This window comes from Vanessa atalanta, chromosome 9 (assembly GCF_905147765.1).
Source record: "Vanessa atalanta chromosome 9, ilVanAtal1.2, whole genome shotgun sequence".
Lineage (NCBI taxonomy): Eukaryota > Metazoa > Arthropoda > Insecta > Lepidoptera > Nymphalidae > Vanessa > Vanessa atalanta.
The window spans coordinates 12,852,925-12,863,340 of NC_061879.1; positions in this window are offsets into that span (position 1 = coordinate 12,852,925).

The following is a 10,416-nucleotide window of genomic DNA, read 5'->3' on the forward strand; positions in this document are numbered from 1 at the left end:
TGATTTCATTTATAAAATTCAACCGCCACCCAGCAATACTTGGTTGTTGTATTCTATTTTGAAAAGTGAGTGAGCCAGTGTAACTACAGGCACAAGGGACGGAACATCTTAGCTCCCGGTCGGTGGTGACTGCTAACGATCTGGTCTTTCATTTGTATTCTACAAATATCTTAAAAAAAAAAAACAAAATAAAATCCTACAAAAACTTCTAATATATCTTTTATATTTTTTTGATTGTTTTATAAAACAAGTAACGTAGGCATATTTTTCATCCCTAACAGACGTTTAACCAATCGAGCATCATAATCTAGATGGCACGTAACTACAAGTACTAGTTAGAAGCACCGATTTTCCGCAGCACGCGTGGCTTGCTGAGTACGCGATGCGCTATCTCGGTCGCGAGGGCGGCACGTGTCGAATCACGACACGGCACGGCGCTCGAGTGCCAATCGAAACACGTGTTTTGTTCTTTATTGTTTAATCGACTTGCTCAGCGAAGTACGTTTTACAACGTTTAGTGTAAGTGCGGAAATGTTCTTTTGATTTCATAACGTTTATCAATTGCAAGTGCTTTTGTTCTTTGAGGGCGTAATTTTTAAAAGAAAAGAGTAGAAAATTAAAATCAATATTTTTATGTTACTACGTGAATGTTCTGCATGCATGTATTAAATTTATTTGAAGTGACTTAACACATTTCGTTGGATTATTTTAAGAAGAATTTCTATTTCCTTATTACTTTATAATATTTAAGGTTATAAGACAATAAAAGATTATATGAAGCACAAATATGTATTTAAACATTATAATAGCTATAGTATAGTAATATTGTTTTATTAATATTTACATTAAAATTAATTACTTTAATACTAACTTTGTGTCTTGATAATTGCAGAACACAACTCATATATTTTATCAATAATTTAACAAGCAATAACATTTATACTTTATCACAAAATTATATGATAACTCAAATGTAAACACCTTGCTGGTCCAGGAAAAAGGTCTCTATAAGAAGCTCCCTTACTACCAATCACATGAGTCACAATAATGAACAGATGAGTAAAGTAGCGTCTTATTTAATGTCAATGGTATCAATACAATTCGAAATTAATTTAAATCTTACTTCAAAGAGTTGTAGTCATTTAATTATTAATCATTTCTTACTTAATCTGTCACATGCATGTAACTAAAGTCTTCCTAAACTAGTTCTCTAAGGCAAAGTTTAGCAATTTACAAATTACAGATTTAAGATAAGGGAACTATTTGAGTTGTTATCATTATGCTACGTATTATATTTTACTAATAATGTTGAAATTTATCATACATGCAAACGGCAATGCACTAGCAAGCTTTCCAGCGTTGCAGATGCGGTAAGGCTACTGCTCATTTAGTAATAAAATATAAAAAAAATGTTTAGTGCGTGTATAGTTAAAAATTGAGTTATCTCATCGTTAATTCTAAATTTACATTGTTTACCTAATCACCCCCTAAACAATTATATCTAAAGCCTTGAATGGTTAGTACCACTGTGAAGGTGATTGTGTGAATTTATTTATGAATTTAATTTTATATACCAGTACATCCATTGTCAGATGTGTTTTTAATAATTTGGTTATTTATATTATCGGTTTCCAGCGAACCCATATGCGATTTCAAAGCTTTACAAAAATATTGGTCTCAAATAAAGCCCACAATACAATTCGCCATACGCGTTTCAATTCAGAATCAATCAGTTTCTCTCAGACTTGTTTCAGACACGGTGTCTGTTGCGCAAGTGGAGCGAATGAGCAATATCAATGTGTTCGACCAAAAACAATAAAGCCGTTCCCACAGCCTCGCCCCGGGCCGCCCCAGACCCTAATGCCCTGTTAATGCCCCGTTAATACTTTGTACTCTATTTTGTTTTTTATTTAATTGTTTTCGAAAGAGGACGGCACTGCCTCGGGGTTATACGTTGCAAAGAAAACATACTTATTTATAGCTTGTTATTTTCACTGGCGTGTTGTTTTTGAGGATTACTTCTTGATATATTATTATGTAACATGATTCATTAGAATATACAGACCATAACAGTAAAGTTGAATTATTAGTTTTTTTATATTGCGCCTAACCAGAGTCCATTATATTTAAATGTGTTTCGTGATATGTACGAAACTTTAATTTCGTTTTAAGTTCTTTTATTGAACGTATTCTATATTATTTCTTGAATTTGAATGACTTATAAGTCGTGCATAAACATGTGCATGTCACACGACACATCGATTCTCCTCCTTGTAGAATATCCAATGTACGAGTGTGTGAATATCGACATTTTTGTTTAGTAAATATATATTATATAGGCGAATAGGGCTTATTGAAAAATATCGTATTTTTCTTGTTTATAATTATAAAACTTTTGGCTCCGTGATACAAAATTTCCGTTTTTTTTTTACTCTCATCTCATTCTTGTGCCTAGAAGGTATGTACTGAGGTCCCAGGTTCAATCCCTAATACGTCCGGTTGTGGCCAGAGATTTAGCATTATTTTTATCAAGTAGGTGATGCGAATAACAAACCACGTTGCTTCTGTTTTAATACGCCTTTACACTTTAGAAAGTGTTACACTTTAACTGAGACTTTCTTTCAATGAAAGATAATTAATACCTTATCTTGTTACATATAATAGTATAACAATCAGCAACCTAACAATAGATTTAAACTTAAAAATTGATTCCAATTAACGCGTAAAAATATAATTTCACAAACATTTATCCCAATTAACAAAATTCCCACAATCGATATCGCAAAATTCGATTACATTCCCACAATTACGGAATGTAAGAAAAGAAATGAAGTCATATATTCAGTCGAGTGGCGATTTCGTTAGTGACAAAGGGCGGGAACACTGGGCGCGGAACGCAATCACAGATTAAAAATTATTTGTGCTAAACATGCCGCCATTATGTTTGTTCCTACGCGTCGCTGGCTCAAAACTAATTGCTCACGATTAAACGTTTGTTATGAAGATTAGGTGCAGTGAAATCTGGAGAGTCATGAGAAAATTGAAAGTTTCTGCGTTGATTTTTGGAGTTGCTATTGTTCTGCCGTATGTTATGTTGAATATTATGGAATTACAGCTAAGGTGAAAGCTTTTGCGATCGTAAATATTTCTTCCGTTAGATTGTCCCTTGTTTTAATTTTGACATATAAGAAACTATTTAGCAATATTATACATATGTATAATTGCGTAACATAAAATATAATTGCGTGTTTTAAAATAACTTTATAATTGTGTAGACATGATTTATAAAAAAATAAAAAATCCCAAGAGGGCCGCGTGGCAACGTATCTGGCACGCGTCTGACCAACGCGATGATAAACTGCGGAACGAGTGTAACGTTGTTGCCAGCGAGAATAATCATCGGATGATGGGGTTGCAAGTTAAAATAATTGGCGCCCCGCGGGCAGACGCGCGCTAATGTTTTGATAATGACGACTGTCCGTATTGAGACATTTTGTTTTCACATTTGTATATTATTCTATGGGGGCGATGTTGTTTTGTAAATACGAATATTTTTTAACAATACACTTTGTTTTTGATTTTTTTTAAAGTAAAATAAACATGATTACTTCCCGTATCCACGATTAAATATTGATTTTCATATTAGAAAATTTACGACTTGAACTATTTTATAAAATCTGTTAATGTTTTTATACTCGATCGAAAAAATTATCACTCTTTACATCTTCTTATTTTAAATTCTTCAAAGCCAAAAACGGTTAGTTTCGACATTCGTCAGACACCTTACGTAACAAAAGCCTGGGTAACGGTAGCGTCGAACAGACCCTGACAGATGGACTGACAAAGTGTTTGATGGATTGTTGTGGCTTGTTTCAGAATTAGTTTTTACATGTGTAGCGAAGCTCAAACGACATTAACATTTGATTGAGGTAAAATGAATATTCATATTTAGTTTCATTCCATCTCCTTTTTCAAATATACTCGAGATCCGTTGACATGTTTTTTACAGATGCAACTCGAATGCTTCGTTTTTAATTTGTTATTTCAGAGACTCTATAATGTAAATATAAGAATATTTTCATGTAAAATATATTGATAAAAATGAGATGAACAAATACAGGTATTCACTCCACTAGTGTATGTAGTTATGTCTAATGGGCCATTCGATGGCAAGCCGTTACAACCGCTCATTGGTACTGTTAGAAATATTAACCATCCCTGACATTGTCAATGCGCCAATAACCTTGGGAACCCTTCAGACTTGATTACAACAACACTAGGAATTAGCAGTAGATTATATGATGTGGTCCACTGAGAAATGATTAATGGTTCAGCTCTAAAGACGTATAATAAATTCAGTAATTAAGTACAAAACCTAACTATTATATATGCAGCGCAGACCTTAATTTTTTTAACGACAGAGGTAACTGTTTATTAAAATGTATATTTTTATTGAAATTACTTACTCTTATTTTATAAAATCGATTTTAAAACCAATCAAAATAATGTACTGTTTATTTTAATTAAATGCGAAACATGCTAACCAATTTTAATTACACTAACAGCGGGAACATTATTTCTTATACCTCTGTTTTTATACATCCCGTTTTCGCATAACGCCTTCAATTTATTTGATCACGCATATTGTGAAGTGCCTTCTCAGAAAATGAAATTGAAATGTCAGAAGCTGTGAGTTCAGACAAAAGCCCATCAGACGCCACCACTTGAAACGTCAAAAGATTTACTTATAACCTACATAGATACTAAACAAACGAAATAAATTTCGTATCTATGTAACGAGCCACAGATAAAGGGTGCGGCATCTGCATGAGACTCGACACGATCAATTATGACCATTGTCAGAAACCGACAATACGATCTTAACACGTCGTCGCATATTGAGACATTTACTGTATAAAAGACCCACGCTCGACGGCGATTGTGCTAATACTGATCTGTTTTGGACTTTAATGTTCGAATTTTAAAATCGATTTTTGTCTATGGTCTACTGTTGACAGGTGCGCTCGGAAACCGGGCCAACCTCCCACTGCTTGTCAACAATGAGACAGTTGTCGCACAAAGCGAAGTTACAATTCAGGATCACGTGTCGCGAACGCATGTAAGGACTTAATTAAATTGGCGTCTCTAAGAACTTACGAGGATGATTTATTTGGTGAGTTAGATGTTGGTCCCGGGGGATGATAAGCTATGGGATTTACAACTTATCTGAAATATCGTGAGAAAACAGTCTTTCTATAAACTGTATCCTGTATGTCTTTAGTTAAACTGTCCAACAAAACATATGTCTTTTCGACAGTTTAATGATAATTATTTTGTCAACACGTATTTGTTTGTTTGTTTATCGTAAACTAAAAATCTTTACATTAAATATAAACATACACACACACAGACACATTTATATATATATAACAACAATACGATAATAACAAAACAATAATGATGCCATGACCATAGCGCTACGTGGGTTGACTCAACCCGAGCATTCAAGTCGTCCAGCACTTTCTCTAATCCTCTTTGCTAATTCCAAATGGTTCATACTCAACGAAAAGCGTTTAAATCGCAAATCCGTCACATTCGGACAATCAAACATACAAATAACAAAACTAAAAAAAACTCGAGGTAATCGTTAGTTTGGCACAATCCCGACCCCCCGGTGATAAATCGGATCGACTTGTTGTTAAAGGAGCTCAGCAAAAAGAAAAAAAAAATCGCCGAAATGGACACGAGGCAACGAGGCGACAGATGCATCGAAAAAAGTCGCGCTCAAAAATCTCATTATGACTATTTGTGGGGGTTGAATAGGTTAAATTGTTTTGTAAATTGAAAGAAATCGAGCGATGATGAACGGGTGCCATGTGGTTTATCCCAATTTACATAATTCGTGCTTTAATCTATATACGTTTTAATTTTCTGAATATTTATAGATTATTCAGTCTTAATAAGAAGGTGATCGTTTGTATGTTAATAATATATTAATACAGAAGAATTACATAGAGTAATTGGTATACGAGTATATTCAAATAATTTAATTAGTTTATATATATTTTTTAAACTTACATTTAAATTTATACATTATTTTGTCATTTTTTATTTTTATATTTTATTTATTTATTTTTTGTATCATTGTGGACATGTACTGCTACAGATTCTACCACTAAAACCAACTTTGTATATAAATTGCTCATTGTAAAGTGTACTGTAAAGTTCTTTATGAGTAATAAAGTTCTATAACCTTTATAAGTAATAAGTATAAAATAAACGCATACAGCATAACCTAACTTTTCATATGTATGTTCTTTTGTACGTCACATGGAATACCACATACAAATACTAACAGAATTCATTCGTTTAAAATAATATATTGTTTAACGGAACGCGAGTTAAAACGCCAGATTCGTGTTAAAAGCAAACGAAATCAATTAAAAACAGCGATACTTAGCGTCTTATTGCTCTTGTTTTCTTTATACGGAAACGAATTTTATCGTTTAGCAATAACGCGTATTTTGTATTGATTATTTTGGTTTACTTATAACTACATATTTTAAAATACGTAAGTTGGCAACATTGTTTGTGTTGACTTTGAATATGTTTTTATTTTTTTTTAAATAATTTTGGTTTATTAATGAAGAACATTATATTTGGTGATCGATGTTCATATTTATCATATCGCAGATCCTAATTTTTAATTTTTGTCTTGTATCTAAATGATTTCCATGTAATTTGTGTAATGTCAGACAGTCGTGTTTTTAAACATAATATCATTGGTAAAAGTAACGTAAATGAACAGCCTGGAAATGTACCACTGCTGGGCTAAGGGCTAATTTCTCTATTGAGGAGAAGTTTTGGAGCTTATTCCACCACGCTCTAATGTCTGTTTGAACCCACTGTCACTGGTAAAGAGGAACGCGTTCTAATCACTGGCTATGGGACGTCAGTTGTAATAAATGAGTATATATTATGTAACTCTTGTTTAGAAATTGGTAAATACAAAAAATAAATAAAAGTGTGCCGGTTTGTAGTAAGTAATAATATTACTTTATACATCTTTCGTGTTGGTACAATGCAACAAGAACTGCTTTAAATTACTTCACTCTGAACATAAATAAATTATTCCAAATGGCACGCTTGCTATGTAACCAGCTGTTCAGAGATTTTAAAATGAACAATACGCTACTAATAGGTTTCCAATGCGTGTTTCAATGGCAAAAAATGTCAGCGGGACGTTGCGGAATTCATTTAAAAAATAAATGTCTATAGCAGCATAACGGTTGCAAGTACAGAGTATAAATTATTGCTTACGATGTACTGCACGGTAGCATAGAAATTGTTCCATTTGTTTGGATACGTATCCCGAGTTCCAAGTTTCAGGTTTTAGCAAGGATCAGATGGTGTTTTGTATTAAGAGATTGTCATTAGCCCGGAGTTATATAATATCCGAACTATACTGTCTGATGACCTCGTTGGCTTAGTGTTAGGTTTTTCATTAAAAATATCTCAGTATCAGCTCGTAGTCTGCAAGTTGGAAGTGTGTACACTCATCAAAAAGCACGTAAAGCCTTTGGTTCTGTGCCTGCACTCTATTCGGTCGTGTCTGGTTCGCCGTTCTATCGGATTAGGAGAGTGAGGGAATAGTGAGTACACCTGTGGTTATGTACACACTTGATTATCCAGGAGAACTCCGTCGGGGATGACTGCGAAAGCTAAAATCGGTCAGCAGCGCAATTCTTGCGTTGCGTTGACATGTTGGCCTTTCTCGTATCAGGGAAACGATGTGAAAGGCCGGAGCTGTAGCAAAAATCCTGAAGCGAACATACAGCACTAATAATCGTCTCTTACATCAAATCATGAGTATATCTTTGTGGTGTTTGTAACCCTTGAACCTTGAAGTTATAATGCCTTAATATATATATATATTACTCGGCTATGTGTATGTACTTAAATAATATGTGTACAAATTATGAACATCAAAAAAAGAATATACGAACCTTAGCTAAGTTTTGAATTAGTAAATTGAAAACAAAAATCTATAACTTTTACCGGTATTTATAAATTTTTGATAATGTTTTTATAATCACTATTAAAACGAACTATGGTATGTAGTGCCAGGTGTGCGCGATAACTACCACTAGAGTGTTGAAGTGCTACTTGAATTTGGTACGTTATTTAAATTATATTATTTTTTATTAAAGCCACGGGTTGCTGTTGTGGCGTCATAATGTATTTTAATTTGTTACATTTCACATAACAAATAGTATACTTTTTGGTTATTTTTTTACACTAAACGTACCATTTAAATGAATGTTTGATACAATTTTAATGTTATGGTACTCAAATATCTACCCGAGTCGTAAGAATGTCATGAATCTAATGTTACAATTTTTCTTAAATAAGGTACATTAATTTATTACTAATCAACAATATATAATCAGCCAGTCAATCAATTAAATATGCCTCGGAAACCATCGACTTACCTCCTTTTTTAACATTAACAACTTCGCCGACTTTAATTTTTTTTTCATTAAACCAATATCAATCAATACCAGAGATATTTTAAGACAAGACCAATGAAGTGCCAATTAAATGTCAAAGTGTTTGGAATAGGCTATTTATATAAAAAGTAGGATTTTGGTAACAAGTAATGGTTGACTTTCTTTCCTCTGAAGACGAAGCTTTTTCACAACTGTACACTAAGTTTTTGGGTGTACATACTGCTGAATTTCTTCTGACACATGCATATTTTCTTATAATGTTTTCATTTTTTTATCATTATTCAAAACCATCTCATGATAAATAGTAACTAGCTTCCAATGACATTGGCACTGTAAGAAATATGAACAATCCACCATGCTTTTTTATAGGTAGACCGTTTGCATGTCCTAGGTTGAGTACCTATACTCAACCTAGGACATGCAAACGGTCTACCTGATGTTCATACGTCAAAAAAGTTGAAAGAAATTTTAACCATTCCATTCAACGCCAATGCTCCATCAACTTTGGGAAAGTTGCCTTTTGCCTATTTATACTAATATTTACAAATATGTGCTAGCTAAATCCCACCGATTAAGTTAAAGTTCCGCTGGGCACGGAATTAATTATACCATAAATATTTTTAATTTACTTTATTCCAGAAAAACCTAACAACAATTTTAACGAAATTCCTTGACGAAAGTTATTTACTTTCCTATAAACAATTTGACATTTATTTTTTTATTGTATTGAGTAATCAAAAGGGCAAGAGTCCTCGTTAGGTTCAGGATTTGTATTCGTGACAAATGAATTTACCACAATGAGTCCGAGGGACCTTTGTTTTCAATTTAAATTTTTCAAACGTTGCTCAATTGAGCGTTCACGAGTTTTTGTGTGTGCTTTTAAATATTTTCTTTTGTACGTTCTATAAATAGTTAATAGGTATATTATAAGTGTTAGAACATTTGCTTGTAAGTTTTTTAATTAATTTAAGTAGTTGTAAGTGATCTTATGTTTTCAATAGTCATAGACTGGCAATAGAATTTAAGTAATGCTTATTTTTAGTAAATAATGTTTTTTATTTTCTTCTCCATGGTAGCGGAAAGCTTGAATTTGAAGTTCTATTTTGATCCAAGAGATCCTGGTACAAAGAGAGACCATCCAAGAGATAATAGTACCTTGACCGTGACTTCAAAATTTATAATGAATCATAAAACATATATAAAATCAGTACAAGAAATGTATGCAAATATTATATAAATGAAATGATCATCGCATACGTAGAAGTAGTTGCTAGTATTTTCAAATATTTGGCTATTGTCAGCATCACGTATTTATGCTTACTTTTTAGGCATAAATATGTACGTGTTTTCGCTGGATTTGTGCGCTGAATTAGCAAAGCCTTACGAAGAGGAACGCTTTCTCGCTTTGGTGTGTTGCGTGTCAAATATTTACGCCTACATTATGACGATGTATAATTATAATATTTTATATATAACCTTTCGTTTTTCTCAACATGAGTGAATAAATTATTGTATTGATATAGATCCCACATTTATTAACTAGTAAAAGTTTATATACTAAAACCTAACAAATTTTCATATAACTTTGTGTTTATTGCTTTTAAAATTGCAAACTTTGAGATTAGAATCAATGAAATAAAAGTAATGACATGAAATTCACGCAATAGTACGATTAAGCCGAAAATAAGTAGCCGTATCATCTTAAGCAGGCGTCTCGGTAATATTGTTGAAATATTGATTAATATTGTCGCCATCTTGTATTGCCCCTCGAGCGGGAAGCGGAAGCGGCCCTCGTCACTTTCCGGTATACTTTTCGCCATTGTTAGTCAAGATGGAGTTGAGTGTTCTCGAACATTTTATTTTTTTAGTGTAATTTTTCACTTTTTTTATAAGTTGTTGTGTGTTG